The sequence below is a fragment of the Lissotriton vulgaris genome, chromosome 5, assembly GCF_964263255.1.
Source record: "Lissotriton vulgaris chromosome 5, aLisVul1.2, whole genome shotgun sequence".
In the NCBI taxonomy this organism is placed as follows: Eukaryota; Metazoa; Chordata; class Amphibia; order Caudata; family Salamandridae; genus Lissotriton; species Lissotriton vulgaris.
In genome coordinates this window covers 1486331359-1486351675 of record NC_141693.1, presented here as the reverse complement: position 1 = coordinate 1486351675, position 20317 = coordinate 1486331359, and the positions used below count along the sequence as shown (strand labels likewise).

Below are 20317 nucleotides of genomic sequence, written 5' to 3'. Positions count from 1 at the left end.
ACTGACAAACCATATGTTGGGTGACTTAACAAAACTTAGGCAGGTATGGGAGGCGGAGGTAGGAGAGATGGAAGACTTGGACTGGGAGATAGTATTGACACACCCACGGGAAGTGGCCATTAAGTCCAGGCTGCGATTGATCCAATTTAACTTTCTCCACAGAACATACTTCGACAGGGTAAGCCTATACAAAATGGGGAAAATAGAAGGAATGAGATGCCTTAGGTGCCGACAAGGGGGGGGGGGGGGGGGGGACTTCTTCCATACAGTATGGACCTGCTCTGTTATACAGAAATACTGGTCACAGATCTTTCAGGAGCTTGAAGAAATCCTCGGGGCCCCCATCCCTACAGACCCCAAGTTGGCGCTGCTTGGTATGACGACTGAGGTAGACCTGACCCGCCCGCTACTCATCTTCCTGGTCCTGGCATTAGTAGTTGCCAAGCGGGAAATTGCAAAACATTGGGGGGTGCCAGAACCCCCGGACCTGGAGGAGTGGAGGAGAGGTTTAGACCTGTATATGGCAGCAGAGAGGGTCACGTACAAGGCGAGAGGTTGTCCCCGGAAATTCAGGAAAGTTTGGTCTAAGTGGAGACATTGCCATGGTCTGGATGGGGGGTATAGTGAGATGGGCTAGGGTAGAAGGGTAGCACCGCTGCTTCTGTCTGGTTGGGGTGTAGGAGGGACCGACGGGACATGCTTTCACCCGCAAACGGCATAAAGGGTCAATGAACATAACAAGCTCTGAACAAATGTATGCACCTGGTGGACGGTGGGAGGGTGTTGGAGGGAGAGGTATGAGATAATGATACGTTTTTCATAAACTGTTTGTATAATGCTGCATTCTATCCTGAGTTTTCTAACGTTTGACCACCGTGGGTTGAGGGAGGGGGATGGGAAGGGGACAGTTTACTACTTACAACATAAAAGAAAAAGCGGAAACTTGGGTAGCCTATGGCTGACAACCTTGAGTGTAACTGAGGCGCTGACGACGCACGCCGCCCGACCTCCGGGGTGTGGGCTGAAGGGCTGTGTATTTTTTCAGGGTGCGTGACACTACCAAATGCTTTTCACAGTGCCTGACGCAGACAGATTGTATAATGGCCCCTTGTGTATCTGCAATAAAAATGTTTTTAAAAAAAAAAAGAAAAATTTTTTGGGACAGACTAAGTCCTGGGGCACAAAGGATGAGATGACAAAATCCAAGACTGTGCAGTCTTGACTCCACTTCAAGCATCTTTCTTCAACCACGAGACACTCCATGACCCTTTATCTCACTCTTGCAGGTTCCTGCTATCTTTTTCTGTCACTTTTTCCCGTCTCTCTCTTCCTCCTTTCACCCGTGTGTTTTTCTCTCTATTGCTCTGGGTCAATAGGTGATGAGGGAAAAATAAATACTGGTCCCCAAAAATGAGTGCTGGTGGACCGCCCCAGCAGGCTCAAATTAAGCACTGGTTAGGAGTTGTTGCAGGTGAGCATGCAAACACTGCCGTGCAAGGACTGGAATTGGTTGGCAGCTTAGAAGTTGACACTGGGGAGCAAAGTGGGGAGAAGTCAATAGTGGGTTGACAGTGGTAGGTAGTGTGAGGACTTGACATTGGTGTGCAGCGGGGAATCCACTGTGATGGGCAGTGTGAAAACTGCTCTCTAACCACTCAGCCTGCATTCCACTCTGACCCTCCACCTACGCCCCCTCACATCACACCATGTGGCTCTCCTGTCATCAAATGTTCATGCCACATCCCACACCACCAAGGTTTCGTTCTAGACGCTTTACACGGTTTTTGAGACTATAGATCACATTTCAAATATTTTGATGTGTACAGTTTTTAGCAAATTAACAGTTAAAAAAACAGCAACACCGGCCAGGCCAAGTGGTTCCACTTTGCAATTCCGCTGACTCGCCGGTGTATATTTAGCGCGCGCGCTTTGAAGGACACTTTGTTTCCTCGCCCTGACATGGAATCAATTAATTTTTGGTCTCCCGGTTCCAGAACTGTCCTGGTCGTTGTTAAGCACGAGGGGCCTTGCGCGGGCAGTGACACAACTGCATTGTTACCCGTGCAGCTCCCGTCCTCATGTGGCCCAGGCGGGTCGCACTGCTGTACCCGACACAGGGAAAGGAGTCACGAGTTACAACTATCCCGGCCACAAGCACGAACATTTACGCAAGAGATGGAAATATTACTATTTATTGAAACAGAGAAACCAGCCAATGTATTGCTCCGTCGTTTCATTCAGTGGTTAAAATATAGGTGGCGTTCGCATTGTGTAAGATGGTATTAGTGTTCAGTGTGGGGAGGGGTCGTGACTCAGGAGAGGCGAGGCTACAGAGATTCACGGTTGTCTGCCCTACCCTCAATAATTATTATTAATTATTACATTCAGCGCAAGGGCCAGCTGGGGGTAAAGAGGGGCCGTTTGAGAGCCATGCATGGGCCCCAGAATACATCTGGCCCATGTCAGAGAGTCGTAAGGCAAATACACTTCAAAGATACAGAATTAAAACAAATAACGTATGCAGAAACAGGTAAAACTCACCTTTAACGTACACCTTTGGTTTAAGCTATGGTGTTATTTGCTTGTTGGAAATTATAAATGTTTTTAACCAGAGCACAAGGGATTAAACTAGTTTAGTGAGAAAAAAAACATCAAGACCTTGTTGGATGGGTATAGGATCAGTTGAGTTAATCTGTAAAGTGGCTTTAACATGGGATCTATAGGGCAGGAACTTGGATAGTTAGGCTGCACAATGGTAAAAATAATATTCAATTTAACATTTGGCTTGTAATGGACTCCCTTTTCCTTCTCTGCTGGTCTTTCTGCCACATAATTCTTTAAATAATCTTCTTTGTTTCTCCTTTACTTTCGTGTACTTTCTTACTACATATTTTCCTTTTTTTGAAATGTTGACCAATATATTTTCATGATTCGTTTGGTGTTTACTTAGCACCAGTTTTTCCTTATGTTAACTGGCAATAGCTGTAATAAGTTTCTATTATGAAACAGACTTTTCAATTGCAGTTGTTCAAATGATTATAGGCTACAATCGATGTTATTTTATGAATCCAAATACATTTTCAAACAAAATTGCATTCTAGTAATAAATGTAAGTTTATTAGTATAATCTCTTCCAATAACATGTTACGAAGGTACATATTTTCACTTGCATAGCATAAAATGCTGACGGATAATCCCTAGTCCCTACACTCTTCTTTCATAGTTAGGTGGGCGCAGGTATCTATTAAATTCAACTCAACCCAAAGAACATTTATCACATGATACCATTAGGATGTCTTCCTATTGGACAGAGCTGTAGGATGCATCTTCACCGATACATTCTTTCACTGCATAACTACAAACATGATTGACCCGAAGTAGCCACGTGACTACATGGCTACCTTGGGCCAATCATGTTGCTCAATGTTTCCCTATTGTCAAAAGCATTTTAGAATTCGATTACACAACACATCGAGTTATAACTCTATAGTTTATCACATGGAGATGTGAGAGAGAGCCTTGCAAATGAGAGACTCCATGTTAGGTTATGTTAATAGATGCTTATATAGAACAAGTACACCCTTGAGTTTCATGGCGCTGGAGACCAAGTGCTGCAGTAGAGAGGTTACTAGACGTAGGCTTGCTCAAACAACCATGTTTTTAAAGCCTTCCTGAAGCTTAGGAGATTGTCACAGTTTCTAAGTGTCAGAGGGAAGGAATTCCAGAGTCTAGGGGCCAAGCAAGAAAAACGGCAACCTCCCAGTCTATTCCGTTTAAAGGTCAGAATGGTAAGCAGGCTAAGATGGGCAGAGCGAAGGTTGAGCATGGGGGTATGCTTAGTGATCATGCTGCTGATAAATTTAGGGCTAGTGCCCTGCAGAGCCTTGTAAGCTAGGCATCCAGTCTTAAAAGCTACACGCTGGGCTATCGGAAGCCAGTGCAGTTTCCTCAGAACTGGTCTGGCGGACAACCATTTGGGTTGTTTTCCAATCAGTCTAGCTGCCTGGTTCTGCACCATTTGGAGTCTTTTCTGTAGACCGACCGGCAGTCCCAGGTAGATGGAGTTGGAAAAGTCGAGCCGTGAGAGTATGATGGCTAGCACCACCCGTATTATGGCAGAATGGGTCAACAAGTGAGCGATTTTCTTGACTTTCCAAAGTTGGTGGACACTTGAGGAGATTACGGCTCCCACCTGTCTGCGGAGCGAGAGGTCAGCATTGATAATAACCCCCAAGCTTTTCACTGAGGAGGTGGGGATAGGGGGAGACCCCAGTTCCGCCGGCCAAAAGTTCGTACTGCAGCTTTTCTCACTTTTTCCTGGCAGAATCAACTCTGTTTTACCCGGGTTGAGCTTGAGATGGTTCATGTCCATCCAGCGCTGGATGTGGAGCATGGTTGACTGGATCTTCGCTACGGCGCTAGGGGAACAGAGCGGGAAAATAAGTTGGAGGTCATCCGTGTAATTGAAGAGGGTGACGTTTCTGTTTTTTAATGAGTGGATCAGAGGTCTTAGATATAGGTTAAACAGCAGTGGGGACAGGGAAGAACACTTTGGGACCCCGCAGGCGGAGGTGAGTTTTGGGGCGGTGAAGTTCCCCAACCTTACTGCTTGGGTGCGGTCAGCAAGGAAGGATTTGATCCAGCCGAGTGCGGGCCCTGAAGGCCCGCTTGCTCGACACGGTTCAACAGGATGGTATGGTCGACCGTGTCGAACGCGGCCGACAAATCCAAAAGCACCAGTGCTTGATGGTCACCCCTATCGTCAGTTGCTCTGAGTTTATCCAAGATTGCAAGGACCACAGCTTCCGTAGAGTGTGCCGGGCGGAAGCCAGCCTGATTAGGCTCTAGATAGTTCGAGCATTCGATAAAGCTTGACACACACCCGGCCACATGAGCTTCTAGTAGTTTTGACAGGAAAGGGAGGAGGGAGATGGGGCGGTAGTTTGCTGGGTTGCTAGAGTTGGCCCCAGGTTTTTTTATGAAGGGGACAACCGTAGCATGCTTGAAGGCGCTGGGGACTATGCCCTGGGCGAGCAATTCGTTGAGAAGCGGCAGCACCCTGTGAGGCAAAGAGGTAAAGATGTCTTTCAGGACATGCGGAGGGCAGCAGTCCTGAGGGGAACCAGATTTAACACGGGTCGTGAGTTCTGATAATGTGGTGGGACCTATGGGTGGGTACGTATCTATCAGACATGGATTGCTGAAGATATCGTCTAGAGGTACCCAATTGGTGGTGCAGGGGAGACTGGTTCTGATGGAAGAGACCTTGTTTAGGAAATAGTCATTAAAGGTGTTGCAAAGGTCCTGTGTAGGGGTCTGAGTAGGCAAGGATCTAGCATTGTTACATAAATCATTCACTATTTGGAAGATTTCTTTGGATTTATTTTGGGCATTAAGTAATTTTTCAGAAAAATAGGCTGTTTTAGTGGTCAAGATGGTTTCTTGTATTCGCAACGAGCCGTCAACAATTGTTCTCCGTCTGTGAGAGAGTATTTCGATCTCCATTTCCTCTCGATTTGACGCAACTCATGTTTTTTTTTTTTACGGTCCTTCGTGAACCATCTGAGTGGCGTGCACAGGAGAATTTGACCGCAGGGGCGTGAGTATCACTAGCTGATAATAGCCACTCGGTGACCTTTCCCTCCATGGAGTTAACATCCTGGCTAAAAGTGGGTACGGAGTTCTCCAGGGTGTGAATGAAGTCCACTTTATTTAGTGAATTCCATTTCCTGGTAACTTCCCCCACCAAGGAAGTGGATTTTTTGACCCCGTTGGAGGTGATGGTGAATTGTATTAAATGATGGTCTGACCAAATGCATGGGGAACTTGAGGGAGTGGAAAGTGAAATGTTGTAGGACCAGAAGTGGTTCAAGATGTGTCCTTTTTCATGGCTGGGGGAATGTACATGTTGAGCTAGATTAAGATTGGATAATAGTTCAGCCAGTTCAATGACGAAATTTGTCAGAGACCAGCAGAACAAACCGTGCCTGTGGAGCTATTTTGGCTTGTAGAAAAGCTCTTCTAATGTTCAAAGAGTCCCGTAGACCTGTTAAACTTCAAAGGCCTAGTGGAAAATCAGAAGGTCTCACAGGCCACTCTCATGAAGGGTAGGCCAGCAGGCCTGGGAATGATTGTCTTGACAATCCCACAAAGTGTTTGGAGGCACGGGCCACTCCAGATTTCTTCCCTATGGGCCACTCGGGTTCAATGTGGTACAACTCTGATCTTCGGTGTGAGTCTTACTTAACAAAATACCGTGATTATGAAGAGCTGATTTTTCAAGTTGTGAAACCATTAATTATCATAATGATAGCATCACTGAAAACATCCATTTGCGACCCGGTAAGAATATGAAAATCACATCACAAGACAGACAAACCTGATCAGTAAACAGGACAAAGTGGCTTCTAACCCACATAGCATCCCAACAGATACATATCAGACATAAGGGTTCTTTGGGCAATGTGGGCATTATTATTTTCACTAGCACATCGCTTCATCAGCAAACGTGCATGTGAAGAACAGTGATGCCAGTATCTCCAGCAGTAGCTGCAAGACGTGCATTTTGGACAGTGTATAATGTTCAAAGACTTGTTGGTCACTGCCTTCTTGCTCAGGAAGCTGGGTTTCATCACCTCAGAAGTTCTATCTGCAGGGTCCCCCAGCCTATCCAGGCTGAAGAAGGCTGATAGCCAGAAACCGGTCATTGGACGCTTGATTCCGGTATAGGAAAGACATGGCTTGGTAGTCCGGGCTGGACTGTTCCCATGAGGCACAGGGTCAAGGCTGATTTGCATATAGTCATTGTCTGACCTAGGGTGGTGTGGAGTGCAAAAAAACAATGGATTTAGGCCCAGATCTTTGTACTGGGGTGAATGTAAGACATTGTTCTACATTCTGTCCATCAACTGTAGTTTTTTTAGGTTCCCCCAAAGCAGTTGGATGACTCCAATAAATCTGTCAGGTGTAAATTTGTTGAAATAGCAGTAGCCTACCTCCTATATCTGTAGGTTTGGCAAGCAAGTCTTCTGGTAGCTGTCTGCCATGTGAAGGAAATATGTGCGTTGTATGCAGGAAGCAGATCCTGGGAGGCGCAGTGTGAACAGGAGTAGGACAAGGTCAGCTTGCAGCTAAGGTTACCACCTGGACGGTTTTCTACCGGCACTACTGCTATTTTGATTTCTCGATAAGCACAAAAATAATTAAAATCATCTAAAGACGGTATTTTGAACCCTTATATAGACACACTTCAAACAGCAAATATGAATAGAAAACACTTTTAAATGTGATCTAGATCTGCATTAATTATCTATCGCGACTAATAATTTAAGTAAACAAAGAAAAAAAGTGATGGTAGAAATGAATACTTGCGATTTTGTTTACAGTCCAATTTAATATCGTGTCCAGGCGTTTGCAGACTGTTAAAACAACAAATGGCTGTTATTTTCTCTTTGAAAGGTGGCAACCCTACCTGCAGCAGGTGGCACAAGAGGGCAGAATAGCTCTGAGAGGGAATGAGAGGCTGGGCAGTTTGCAAATCTACTCGTGAGTAGCGAGAAGGAAGGCTTTGGGTGGACTGAGCTGGCCGGCCTGAGATGCCCGCCTTGTTTTGGTCACGTCTGATGGAGGGGTAACCAAAAAAGCGGCAGCAGCCTCCTGGCTGCCAAGCAGTGTTGCTAATCACCTCCACTAGAAGAACAGTAATCTTCAGGGGTAGACTAGGGGTCCAGGAGCGGAGCAGAGGGGTGTAAACGAATTTAATCGCTGGTGTATCTTCAACCTGTCTGGTAGCTCCTCAAATCGAGATGTGTGCATCCCTCATACCCCAACCCTGACAATCCACCCCAGGACAGCCTTTCTTTAACTGTCACTTGCCCACATCTCGTCAAATTAAGCTGTGCATCAGCCTAGCTGCTGGTGAAGCGCATTACTATGTGGGTCTGTCCAGCATACCTGCCCGCCCTGCAGGTCAGCACCATTCTCGAAAACATCAGTACATTGGCTCCCCTCCATAAAACATGCAAGCAGGGTTAGCGCCTCACTCCGGGGGATTAAGGACACTGTCTCCTGTTCGAAACTTCCTATCGACAAATTATTGATGTCTGGTGTGCTAAATACTTCAATGGCAGGAAACCAAGAACAGTGTGCACAGGACACGTCAGGCTATCACACAGCATAAGTAAGGGCCTGGTGCAAGGTGGTCGCCTTACATGCATGTGAAGAGCTTGCTTTCATGTAGGACTTAAATGAAATGAGCAAACTTGACGCGGCACTATTAGGCGCAGGTGTTGCGAAGACAGGAGAGAGGGGCTACCCGGCGGAAGCAAGCTCTTGCCTAGCTTGTAAAACTATAGAACCCGGGTTTACACAGTCCACCCGGAGAGTGACGCTAGAGACCGCGGGGACACACTCTGCAACCTCCCAGAGCAAAACCAAAGACGTCCTCACGAGCCACGCCACTTCCGTTCTGGCACACCCTCCTGGTTTTTACACAGTAACCTGCACACTGTTTTGTTTTCCCCGACTCCAAGAGCCTACGCCGCTCCCAGAAGCCTCCGCGCCCTTCGGAGCTTCCCAGTCATGGGTCAGGTGCGCACCCGGTGTCGAGGCCGCTCATGAACTGGAAAGTCCGCTTTCTGCACTCGGCTGCACATATCATGCTGCAGCACGTCCGTCCCCAGGACAAAGGCAGGGCCGCCATCGGCAGGAGCGCGGACAGAAGGGCCCTCTGCCAGGCAGGAAGCTGCAGACAAACCCTGGAAGCCCAGCGCTCGGGCCGCATCCGAGGGGAAGCAGGCCTTGGAGCCCGTTCAAGGTGGGGGAGGGGAGGGATTAGCAATTCCAGCCCGTGTGAAGGACCCTCCATCATTGTAATGCGCCCCGGGATGCCCCCTTCCCATGCCTATCCCACATTCAGCAACAGAGACAACAGGCTTCTTCTGTGAGCAGCGCATCCCCTGCAAGGAACAGAGCACAGCAGGGACAAGCAGCCCGGGGGCAGAGCCATGCCGGCAACACTAGGGGCCCACATTAGAAGGAGAGCAGGCCGATGCAGGCAACCCCGCGGGGAGACGGCCAACACGTGGGGCGGGCCCCTCTAGGGGCAGAAATTCAACAGTGGGGAGCTGAGTCAAGCTAGCAACGACAGGAGGAGAAAATCAAGAAATAACAGCAAGGCCATGAATGCAACCCAAGAGGCTGACATTCAAGGAAGGGGAGCAGAGCCCTGCTGGAAACCCCAGGGTAGACACTCAAATATGTGCACCGGCTAAATTTGTCTAATGGTGCGCCCTCTGCTGTTCCCGCCCTGAACCCTCCAGTCGTATAGTCCTCACCAAGCAATTCACACAGTTCTAGCCCCTATTCATCCAACTACAATTCTCTGGGACCAGACCTCCCCAGGGATCCTCAGGGCCTTCCTCTTGCAACATCCAGTTGCCGCTGTATGGTTATACCGCCTCTATTTCAAAGGGCCTCTTGGAACCCAAAAAATGAATCAGTCCTCTGCCTCTCTTCAATCAATCACTCAATCAATCAGCATTTGTAAAGTGCAGCACTGTCACCCATGGGGGTATCTGGGCCACTGCCATGACATAAGCCCCCACGGCACCTGCGGGCACCCCAGCTCCAGGGGGCTCAGTCAGCAAAAGTGCAAGGGCAGGTAGGCCACCTCAAGTTCAGTAACGCTATTGATCTGGACGCTGGGGTGCAAGATCTCCATCAAAAAAACAGGTCTTGAGGAAACAGCGGGAAGAGAGAATAAACAAGCAGAAAAAGCAAAACAGAGAGCACAAAAACAAGTAGAAAAGGTAAATCAGTGCAGAATAACAAGCGGAAGGCAAAACAGAGCAGGAGGTGGCAAAACAGAGGAGAAAAGGCAAAGCGGAGGACAGAAAAGGCAAAACAGAAGGCAGAAAAAAACAAGCAGAAAAGGCAAAACAGAAAGTAGAAAATCAAGCAGACAAGGCAAAACAGAGCAAAAGAGGGCAAAACAGGGGCCAGAAAAAGAAGCAGAAAGGGCTAAATAGAGGGCAGAAAAAGAAGCGGAAAAGACAAAACGGAGCAGAAAAACAGGTAGAAAAGGCAAATCAGGGCTGAATAACAAGCGGAAGGCAGAGCAGGATGGGAAAACAGTGCAGAAAGGGCAAAACAGAGGACAGAAAAGGCAAAACAGAGGTCATAAAAAACAAGCAGAAAAGAAAACAGAGGGCAGAAAAAACAAAGCAGAGGAGGGCAAAACAGTGCAGAAGAGGGCAAAACAGTGCAGAAGAGGGCAAAACAGTGCAGAAGAGGGCAAAACAGTACAGAAGAGGGCAAAACAGTGCAGAAGAGGGCAAAACAGTGCAGAAGAGGGCAAAACAGATGGCAGAAATACGAGAAAAAAGGGCAAAACAAAGTTCAGAAAAACAGCAGAGGAGGGAAAACAGAGGGCAGAAAAACAAGCAGAAAGGCAAAACAGAGCAACAAATGAGCAGAGAAGGCACAAACAGGTCGTAAAAAGAAGCAGAAAAACAGCTGGCAGAAACAAACAGCAGAAGAGGGCAAAACAGCAGAAGAGGGCAAAACAGCGGAAGAGGGCAAAACAGCGGAAGAGGGCAAAACAGCAGAAGAGGGCAAAACAGCAGAAGAGGGCAAAACAGCAGATGAGGGCAAAACAGCAGATGAGGGCAAAACAGCAGATGAGGGCAAAACAGCAGAAGAGGGCAAAACAGCAGAAGAGGGCAAAACAGCAGAAGAGGGCAAAGCAGAGCAGAAGAGGGCAAAGCAGAGCAGAAGAGGGCAAAACAACAGGAAGAAAAACAAGCAGAAAGGGCAAAATAGAGCAAAAATGGCAAAACAGAGAGCAGAAAAAAACAAACAGAAAGGTAAAACAGAAGGCAGAAAAACAAGCAGAAAAAGGCAAAACAGAAGGCAGAAATATAAGCAAAAAGGGCAAAACAAGGCAGAAATATGAGCAGAGGGAACAAAACAAAGGGCAGAAAAACAGCAGGAATGGCAAAACAGAGGTCAGAAAAACAGAGCAGAAGAGGGAAAATCAGAGGGCAGAAAACAGAGCAGAAGAGGGAAAAAGAGGGCAGAAAAACGAGCAGAAAGGCATAACAGAGCAACAAATGAGCAGAGGAGGCACAAACAAAGGGCAGACAAAGAAGTAGTAAAGATAAAACAAAGGAGGGAAGAGCAGAGGAGGACAAAACAGAAGGCAGAAAGGGCAAAACCGAGGGCGGAAATTTGAGCAAAAAGGGCAAGACAGAGGGCAGAAAAACAGCAGACAAGGATAAAACAGAGCAGAGAAGGGCAAAACAGAGCCGAAAAGGGCAAAACAGCAGAGGAGGGCAAAGCAGAGCAGAAAGGGCAAAACAAAGTTCAGAAAAACAGCAGAGGAGGGAAAACAGGGCAGAAAAACAGGGAAGAAAAACAGAAGGCAGAAAAACAAGCAGAAAGGCAAAACAGAGCAACAAATGAGGAGAGAAGGCACAAACAGAGGTCGTAAAAAGAAGCAGAAAAAAACAACAGACAAGGATAAAACAGAGCAGAAGAGGGCAAAGCAGAGCAGAAGAAGGCAAAGCAGAGCAGAGGAGGGCAAAACAGAGCAGAGGAGGGCAAAACAGAGAAGAGGAGGGCAAAACAGCAGGCAGAAAAACGAGCAGAAAGGACAACATAGAGAGAAAAAGGCAAAACAGAGGGCAGAAAAAACTAACAGAAAAGGTCAAACAGAAGGCAGGAAAAACAAACAGGAAAGGCAAAACAGAGCAGAAGAGGGAAAAAGGCAGAGCAGAAGAGGGAAACAGAGGGCAGAAAAGCGAGCAGAAAGGCATAACGGAGCAACAAATGAGCAGAGGAGGCACAAACAAAGGGCAGAAAAAGAAGCAGTAAAGATAAAGCAAAGGAGGGCAAAACAGAGCAGAGGAGGGCAAAGGAGCAGAAAGGGCAAAACCGTGGGCGGAAATTCGAGCAAAAAGAGCAAGACAGAGGGCAGAAGAGGGAAGAACAGAGGGCAGAAAAACAGAGCAGAGGAGGAAAAAACAGAGGGCAGAAAAAGGCAAAACCTGGCAGAAAAAAAAGCAGCAAGGCAAAACAGAGCAACAAATGAGCAGAGAAGGCACAAACAGAGGGCAGCAGATAGACAGGCAGCAGAGGGTAGCGGACTACACTCAAGCTGGACAGGAGAAATGTCACTGGGGGAGCAAGCCCGAGGACCTCCTAAATGGGGTTACTCTGCGGCCGCAATTAAGTAGGTCGGGAGGGGGGCGAGAAGAGGGAAATGGCAGGAGGAGGGAAGAAAAGAGCAGAAAAGGCAAAACATAGGGCAGTTAAACAACAGAAAGGGCAGAAAAGAGGTCAGAAAAACAAGCAGAAAGAAAATTGAGGGCAGAGAAACAGAAGGCACAAAAATAAGAAGGAAAGGCAAAACAGAGGCCAGAAAACTAGCAGAAAAGGCAAATCAGAGCAAGAAACGAGCAGAGGAGGCAGAAAGCAGCACTTAAACAGGCAGCAGAGGATAGCGGAATGCGGGCAAGCTGTACGGGAGAACTGCCGCATGGGGAGCTGACACAAGGACTTGCAGTGATGCCTTCATCCTTAGCTAGCCTTGTTCTCTGCGCCGTACAATTATGCAGCATAATTGGGCACTTTTTGTGATAGCATTCAGGTGTGAAAAATGCTTTAGTAATGAGGTAATGCGATCTGGACAAAGTTTTCAATTCAGTACCAGTTTGACACCCAAGCACAGCAATAAGCGAAAGAAAGGTGACATCTACCTTTGTAAAGAGCCTGCCAATGCATGGTAACCCGTTTTAGTAACTTTTGATCCGTTTGAGCTAGAAATATTCTTTTTTTCATCTGTATATTAAGTGGCAAATGCGACAAATACATAATTATGCAATAAACTTTGAAGCCGTAAGCTCCAATAATTCCAGTGGCCCTGGTTATTATAGCCTTGTTCTCGCTACATGTTTTCAGGGTTGCACTTGTTCCAACTCCTCTGCATGCTCTCAGCACTGTGCTTGTTCTTTGTACTGTATTTATTTGGGGTATGCCATCTCAGGATGACCTGTGCCGATCGAGTCAGAGCAAAGCCCCTGTCTTTTTTAGTCTGAGGCGTCTAAAGTTCATACACCGAACGTGGACCATCTCCGAGTTAATGGATAAACTTGAGACAGAGCACGTTACAAACAGTCAGAGGCAATCTCTTATTCACGGTTTCCGTCTTGTCCAGTCTAAAGTTCATGCATTAATTCAAAAAAATGCAAAATTCCATGTTATATGTATGAAATTTAGACACGTCAGATGCTAAAAAACAAAACAAAAAAAAGAGTGAGGGTTCAGTTATGAACTGAGCCAGTAGTGCACAAGATCATGATATAGCTCCTGTTGTTTATGTGCATATAATGTCCATGCTATTCTTGATTCCGGTGCTGCACCAGGCGTGGTTGCCATAGTAATCTGTGCTATGCATGTTTGTGATGCTATACTTGCCCTCTGTGCTGTACATGTTCTTTTTTAACTTCTGGGTTTTAACAGTACAGCTATCAAACTGGCCCACTCCGCACAGTATGAATAGTTCTGCCTTTCAACCACTGGCTTTATTTGACCAGCCTCTTTTAGCCATTGGCTGCAGACTTTGTCAATCACATCTTAATTCAGCCTAATACAGTATTTATTTCACCTAATGTTATTGGCTGTTTGGGTGTATCCTTCCACCTTCAATAGAGTGCTTGCATTGAACTGTTTGCTCCTTTTGTCTTCCTCTTGTGTGCCTCACTCGAAGTCCTAGGCCTACTAGCTTTGTCAATGCGTGTCTATACTTGTAGATGCTAAACCGGTTCTAGTGTTGTGCTTATTCTCTGGGTTCTGTTTGCTGTTGGTATTAAATTTGTTCTCCTTGTTCGATTTATTTTTGGTTCCACACCCAGGGTGAGTCTAGGAAACAAATAGGCCTGTCACCCTACACATGCAGTTTGTGCAATATGTACTTCTTTTAATTAATACTGTGCCTATTCTCTAATTTGTAAGTGCTTGCAGCGTTGCTCTTGTGCTCTGTGAGTTTCGTATTTGCTGTGCTTTAGTTATATTAAAGGTTAAGAACAAAGTGGTTCTGTTGGGTAACAAACAATTGCCTTAAAATTGGCTGTGTTAGCTCAGTACATGCTGAATTAAATAAACCTCTCTGAAAACAACCGAAATTCAAGTTATTTTATCTCAGTAAAAAGTAAAAACAATCACGATACACAGGAATTCCTTCATTCCATGGTAACACAAGTTTCAATACGTGAGGGACCGTTACAGACACATGTGATAAACGTGACTGTTGGTGAATACAGTGATCAGTGCATTGAATTCAGTGACACATATATACAATTTATACAGGGGAATTGTTAAAAAGGCCAGAGTGTTGAGTTAATACTCCAAGGAAACACGAGGTGGCTTTGCAGGTGCCTGGAGTTATCTTGGCCAACATTGAGCGTCAACGTTTCGACCCTAAGGCGCCCCAGTTGGTGGTCGCGGCGGGTCTTTATCAAGACAGGGGAGGGATTGAGAATAGATCAAACAGGTGGGAATTATCACAGCCTGAAGGGCAGCCAAATGGTCAACCCCTGGGAACGCTAGGTATGAGGTCCGTCCGGTCGCGATCACTGCCAGTGAATTCAGCATGTACTGAGCTAACAAAGCCAATTTTAAAGCAATTGTTTGTTACCCAACAGAACCACTTTGTTCTTAACCACGCTCACCCAGGTTCTGAGGGCTACAGGGTTACCCCATTTATGTTTAACAATTAGTTATATTCGAGTTGTGTAAAAAACACAAGGGACACCCTACTCACATGGAACCACGGTACATTACAGTTTAAGCAAAAACAGTGGTTCCTGTGGACACTTAATGATTAATATCACAATATAATTCTTAGCACAATCGCAGTTAACTAGGAGTTTATCAATGTCAGGGAAAGAAGAACATGTAACACAGAAGGTATAGAAAAACAAGCTGTTTGATATATGAAAACTCACACATTTGTTATAAATGTATCAGTGTTAAGTGTCCCAAGTGAAAAAGGGTGAAACCTATGAGTATCAATTGTGACTTTTGTGACATAAAAACAAGGTTTCAATGTTGTTACAAGAGACGACCACTCAATGGATACACAATCAATGTTGACAGTTTCCTAGTTTAATAGTAGGGACTGGGATTGGTTCGTTTTAAAATTTAGGATGACTTTTTGACCCAGCTACCAATGTGGGGTCTCATCAGGACCTATCAATGTAGGGACAGCTGTGAATGACTGACAGTGAGTAAAGGGAACACCAGTGGGAGTGTAGGGTGGTTAAGGATACTCACATAGGGCCCAGCCGGGCACCTATGGAGGGGCGGGTACTGGCAGTCACAGATATGCGAGATGATCACAAAAGGAATCCTACATCCAAGAAGGGTGTTGCATGGATGGACAAGGTCCAAAGATAAAGAAGGGCCTTGAAATACTCAGGGAACCGTCAATCCATTTCTATAGAGATTCCGGTATTCATGAAGTCAATGTAGAAATCAGACTCAATCTGTGGAGGAAAAATTCCCGGCTTTGATTCACTGGAGAACTGCTCTCATCTGTCTCAGCTGTCAGTCATTCACAGGTGTTTCTACATTGATAGGTCCTGATGAGACCCCACATTGGTAGCTGGGTCGAAACGTTGTCAACAATTTGAAAACAAACCAATCCCAGTCCCTACTATTAAACCAGGAAACTGTCAACATTGATTGTGAATCCACTGAATGGTCGTCTTCAGTAACAATATTGAAACCTTGTGTTTTGTGTCACAAAAGTCACAATTGATACTCATAGGTCTCACCCTTTTTTCACTAGGGACACAACACTGATACATTTATAACAAAAGTGTGAATTTTCATATATAAAACAGCTTGCTTCTGTATACCGCCTGCTACATGTTCTTCTTTCCCTGACATTGATAGACTCCTAGTTAACTGCGATTGTGCTAAGAATTATATTGTGATATTAATCATTAAGTGTCCACAGGAACCACTGTTTTTTGTTTAAATTATTTATATTCAATGCTGTGTTTGTTTGGCACTTTTCTTGCTCTCAGTGCCGATTTTGTCCCGGATGCTGTACTGGAGTACTTTTATGATCAGAACGCTTGTAGTTAAAATAAGTGTACAATAGAGAACGAGTGTACCACAGAGTACAAGTACAGCACTTGTTCTTGGCCCTGTACATGTTACTGTTGTTTTGTGTTCTTGATGGGCTTGTTGTCAGTGAGGCTGTACCTGCTCATCATGCTGATTTTATCTTCAGGGAGGTGTGGCTTCTTTGTGATTTACTTGGTGGTGGTGCTGCAGCTGTACATTTGTTACTGTGCTGTACTTGTTCTTGGTACATAGCTAGTTGATCATGCGTTTTCTGGGCGCTGCACCTATGCTTGGATCTGCATGTGCTCTTACTGTTGCACTTCTTCTCAGTGGTGTTCCTGTTTTAAAGATCTGCTTGAAAAGCTGAGCCTGGTTTCTCAGTTGTGCTTGCTCTTAGTGCCAGCCTGTTTTAAGGCTGTTGTGCTTTTCCCATGCTGCACTTGTTCTTGGCGCTACGTCTACTACTTCAGGTGATCTACTTCTATTTGGCGCACCGTTATTCTGGGTGCTGCAACTACATCGAGCGATGCTGTTGTTGCCATTATGTACTTGTTCTCCGTGCTGTCATTTCTTGTTTCACGTTCCTTGCTTAATCTCTCTGCTTCTCTTGGTTTCCGAACTTTACTTAATTGGAGTTCTGCACTTGTTCTCTGACCTCTAATTGTTACTGGTGATAAACTTGTTCTATATACCACACTTAATCATATAGATGCACTTTTAGCGGTGCTCCACTGGCTCTCTCGGTTGCAGTTGCACTGTGTGCTCAGTGTTTGAGTGTTCCAATTTTCGCATAGGCTGCCCCTGAAGGAAGTGCCGGCGCCATAACAGCCGCTGGAGCCCTTGAAAAATCCGGTTTGGGACGCTATGGAGCGCCCAGAGGGAAGAATACCCCCTTGCAGCAGAAATTGCGCCAAAGAGGTGCCGAGGAACCTGGCCATTGGGGGGGCCAGGTGACTTTTGTACCCCCCCCCAAGTGGGAGGAGCAACCAGTATAGCTAATGGCAATGGGATGAGGGGGCTATTAGGCACCGTCCAGCACAGCTCACTTATTGTCATCACGGAGCTGGGGGAGCGGCGCACTGGAAAATCTCGAGACCCACACCCAAGGAACAGCAGTGTTGCAGTGCTGGATGGCAGGCGAGGCGGCGGATAAGAGGATACAATGGTTGGTTATGGAGGCACACCGGTAGGGCGGTGTAGGAGGAGGGCCACTCACTTTGGGATGCCTTAAGGCAGGGTAAGTAGGCCCAACAGAGGGCTGCAAACGGAGACGGCGCTCGCAGCCTAGACCCGCTGGACGGCAGGGCACAAAAGAGACTAACAAGGTAGCGAGTTGGGGCCTAACTCTGGGGAGAGGCTACCGCTCACACGCAAGGGGCGTAGAAACCAACAGAACAACTTTAGGACCCCAGAGGTGGCAAGAAATGTGTGATGCCTGAAAAAGAGTGGAACAACGAACTGTCAGGGTTGTTTACGAACCAAAGATGTTCAAATGATGTATGATATGCAATGTATGACAGACCTCAATGGTGATTTATGGCCAGGATCATAAAATTATGACCAGGGCACTGTAAGAAAAGAGATATTATACATGTCATGGAAATAAAACTGCTGCCAACATCGACCACATGACTAAATGTTGGCTGTTTATTTGATGTACACATGTAAGAAGGTTGCATGCCATTTTGGAGTGGGCACGGGGATATCAAGGCACTACACTTGTTTTAGACCCACACTTGCAGTCCGTGCTATACTTGTTTAGTGTGCTGCAAGCACTCTCTCTGTTCCGCGCTTATACCCTATATAATTTGTACTCGTTCCCAATACTTAGCCTTTCGTCATTCTGTACTTATTGGTACTGTCTTTGTACTTGTTTAAAGTTGGGTAAGTGTTTTCTCAGTGCTGTACTGGTTCTCTGCACTACACTTGTTACTCAAACTGCATTATTCTATGTACTGACTATATTATCAGCATCTCTCGTTTTGGGCCCTGCTCTTATTTTCGCATGAGACTTGTTCTCTGTAGTTCCTCCACGTGCCATGCTGGTCCTTAGTGCTGTACTGGTTTTCCGTGCAGCAGCGATTGTTGAGTGCAGCATTTGTTTTTGCGCCTGCACGTCTTCTCAGAGCTGCACTGTTTCTCTCCTTCGACAATACCTGGTTCTGGAGTTGGGCATGTTGTTATCAGCTCCATACTAGCTCTGGCGCTGTAATTGCTATTCGTGTGCTCGGGGCTACACGTGTTTCCTATCTAGTACATGTTAAGCCTGCCCGGCGCTCGCTGTCTCTTCTGTGCCCCCTGCCCCCCCCCCCCCCCCCAGCATCAACACACGCACTCTGTGCTTCGATCCTTTGTCAGATCTGTTTTGCTGGCAGCACGCGCGCACGGGTTCTGAGTGTGACACATGACACAATTTCAAGAGATGGATTGGCGACATGTACATACAATGGGGTACCTGCACCGTCCATACATTGTTACTCCTGCTCTGGGTCTCAGAGCTAGGGTTGGCCTGCGACTGTCAGTCAGTGTCTGTCGGCCGCTCGGTGTCCTCGCCCTCTCTCCCGTTCCATCCTTCTGTGCCCCTCTTGCTCTTTTCACCCTTCACTCGCCTGAGCCCTTCGATGCCCTGTCTGCTCTCAGCATCCTTCCCCTCGCGCGCGCTGTCTCTCCATCCTCTCTCTCCCACCTGCACCCTCCTCCCAGTGCTGCGGCGCCCCTTTCCTTGCTCTCCGCGCCCCCTCCTCCTCGGTCACCCACCCCCCTCCCAGCACACCCCCTGCTCCAGTTACGCTTCGTTGGGCTCACGGTGAAGTGTGGGAGAGCATCGGAGGCGCGGGGGCTATCGGTTACAGCGCAGACTCCAGCTCCGGCAGAACAAGTGCTTGACTCTCCCATCCACCCCTCTCTCTCGCGGTCTGCCTGCCCGTCCGCCCACCATGCACTGCTGACCTTCACTCCTGGCACCCTAGCGCCCCGACACAGCCTGGGCAACGCGAAGCGTTATACAAAGGACGTTACACAAATACGTGAGAAGTACACATTTGTAACGCTCTCTTACCGGCGCTGCTGCATTGCAATCCCGCCCCCTGGGCAGGCTGAGCTGCCCCTGGGAGCCCTGGAAGGGGGGCGGGCGGTACGGGAGAGAGCCCGGCCTTCGTCTCCAGTGTAGAACCCGGGACCCGGCGCACATCCAGGGCTGACAGGGAGCTACGCAGGGGTCCTCCACCTCCAGCAGTACAGGCAACTGCACTGCCTCCCTGAGCTCAGAGAAAGGCCTGGGGGAGGGGACCATCACAATGGGCTTCGGGGAGGCCCTGCGCCACCTGCTGGACGATGCGGGAAGCGCGGCAGACGCGCCTGTCACAGGCAGGGTGCTTGGAGAGAGGTCAGAGTATTTCTCCATTACTAGCGGTACAGCAGCTACGTCACTTTAGGGCTAGCAGCGACTGGCCTTTAGAACCCCCTCGAAGTGTCCTCGCAAACGAGCACCCAAAGGGCTTGAGGCAGGAGCATGAAATTCATGGCGCTGTTTACCTTTTGTAGTTTCGATTTTTTGCTTCAGCTCCTTACATCATCAAGAGGATAGGAAGGCGCTAGGAGTGGAATAGGAGTGGGATAAGTGATCAACCGTGTCAAGGTACAAGTCCTAAAAAAAGAAGTGGGGTGGGGACTAACCTAGTTAATCAGAATACAAGTGGCATCACGGCGCGTTGCATCACGGCGTGTGACATCACCTTGCGTGACATCACAGGAAGTGGCATCATAAGAAGTGACATCAGATCTTGAGCCCTCACATATGTTTAGCAGGTATATCATGAGTACATTGGAGCACATTTAGAGTAAACACGCAAACCCTCCTTTTGTCGGCGCAAACTTCCTCTACTCATAGTGCTTTACAAGAAAAAATAGTGGTACTTAAATTATTTCAACGCCGACATTTATTTTTTTATGTAAATACAGGGAAATACCAATGCATCTGAAATTCTTACAGCATATGCATATCTTGTAAACAGGAACTGAACAAAGTAAAAAGCTGCCTCTCTTAAGTATGTATGAAGAGCTAACAAGGTGTGAGCCTTTGTTTCATCTGCTGCATTTGCTTCTAGGTGTGAGGCTCCTGACTGCTGCCAGCCAGGAGATTTGAACAAAAGCAGTCCTGATGACCCCTCAAATTGGACCTTTG

General features: G+C 47.0%; 1 protein-coding gene across 1 annotated transcript in view; it reads right to left on the bottom strand.

Annotated features, from left to right (window-relative positions):
• PIK3C2B (phosphatidylinositol-4-phosphate 3-kinase catalytic subunit type 2 beta) overlaps positions 1-19385 on the bottom strand; it is a 397956-nt gene extending 378571 nt beyond the window's left edge. Inside the window, exon 1 of the mRNA XM_086923460.1 lies at positions 19193-19385. The gene's annotated coding sequence lies outside the window, so the exon portion shown is untranslated. The remainder of the gene's footprint in view (positions 1-19192) is intronic.
• Between the last annotated feature and the right edge of the window lie 932 nt (positions 19386-20317).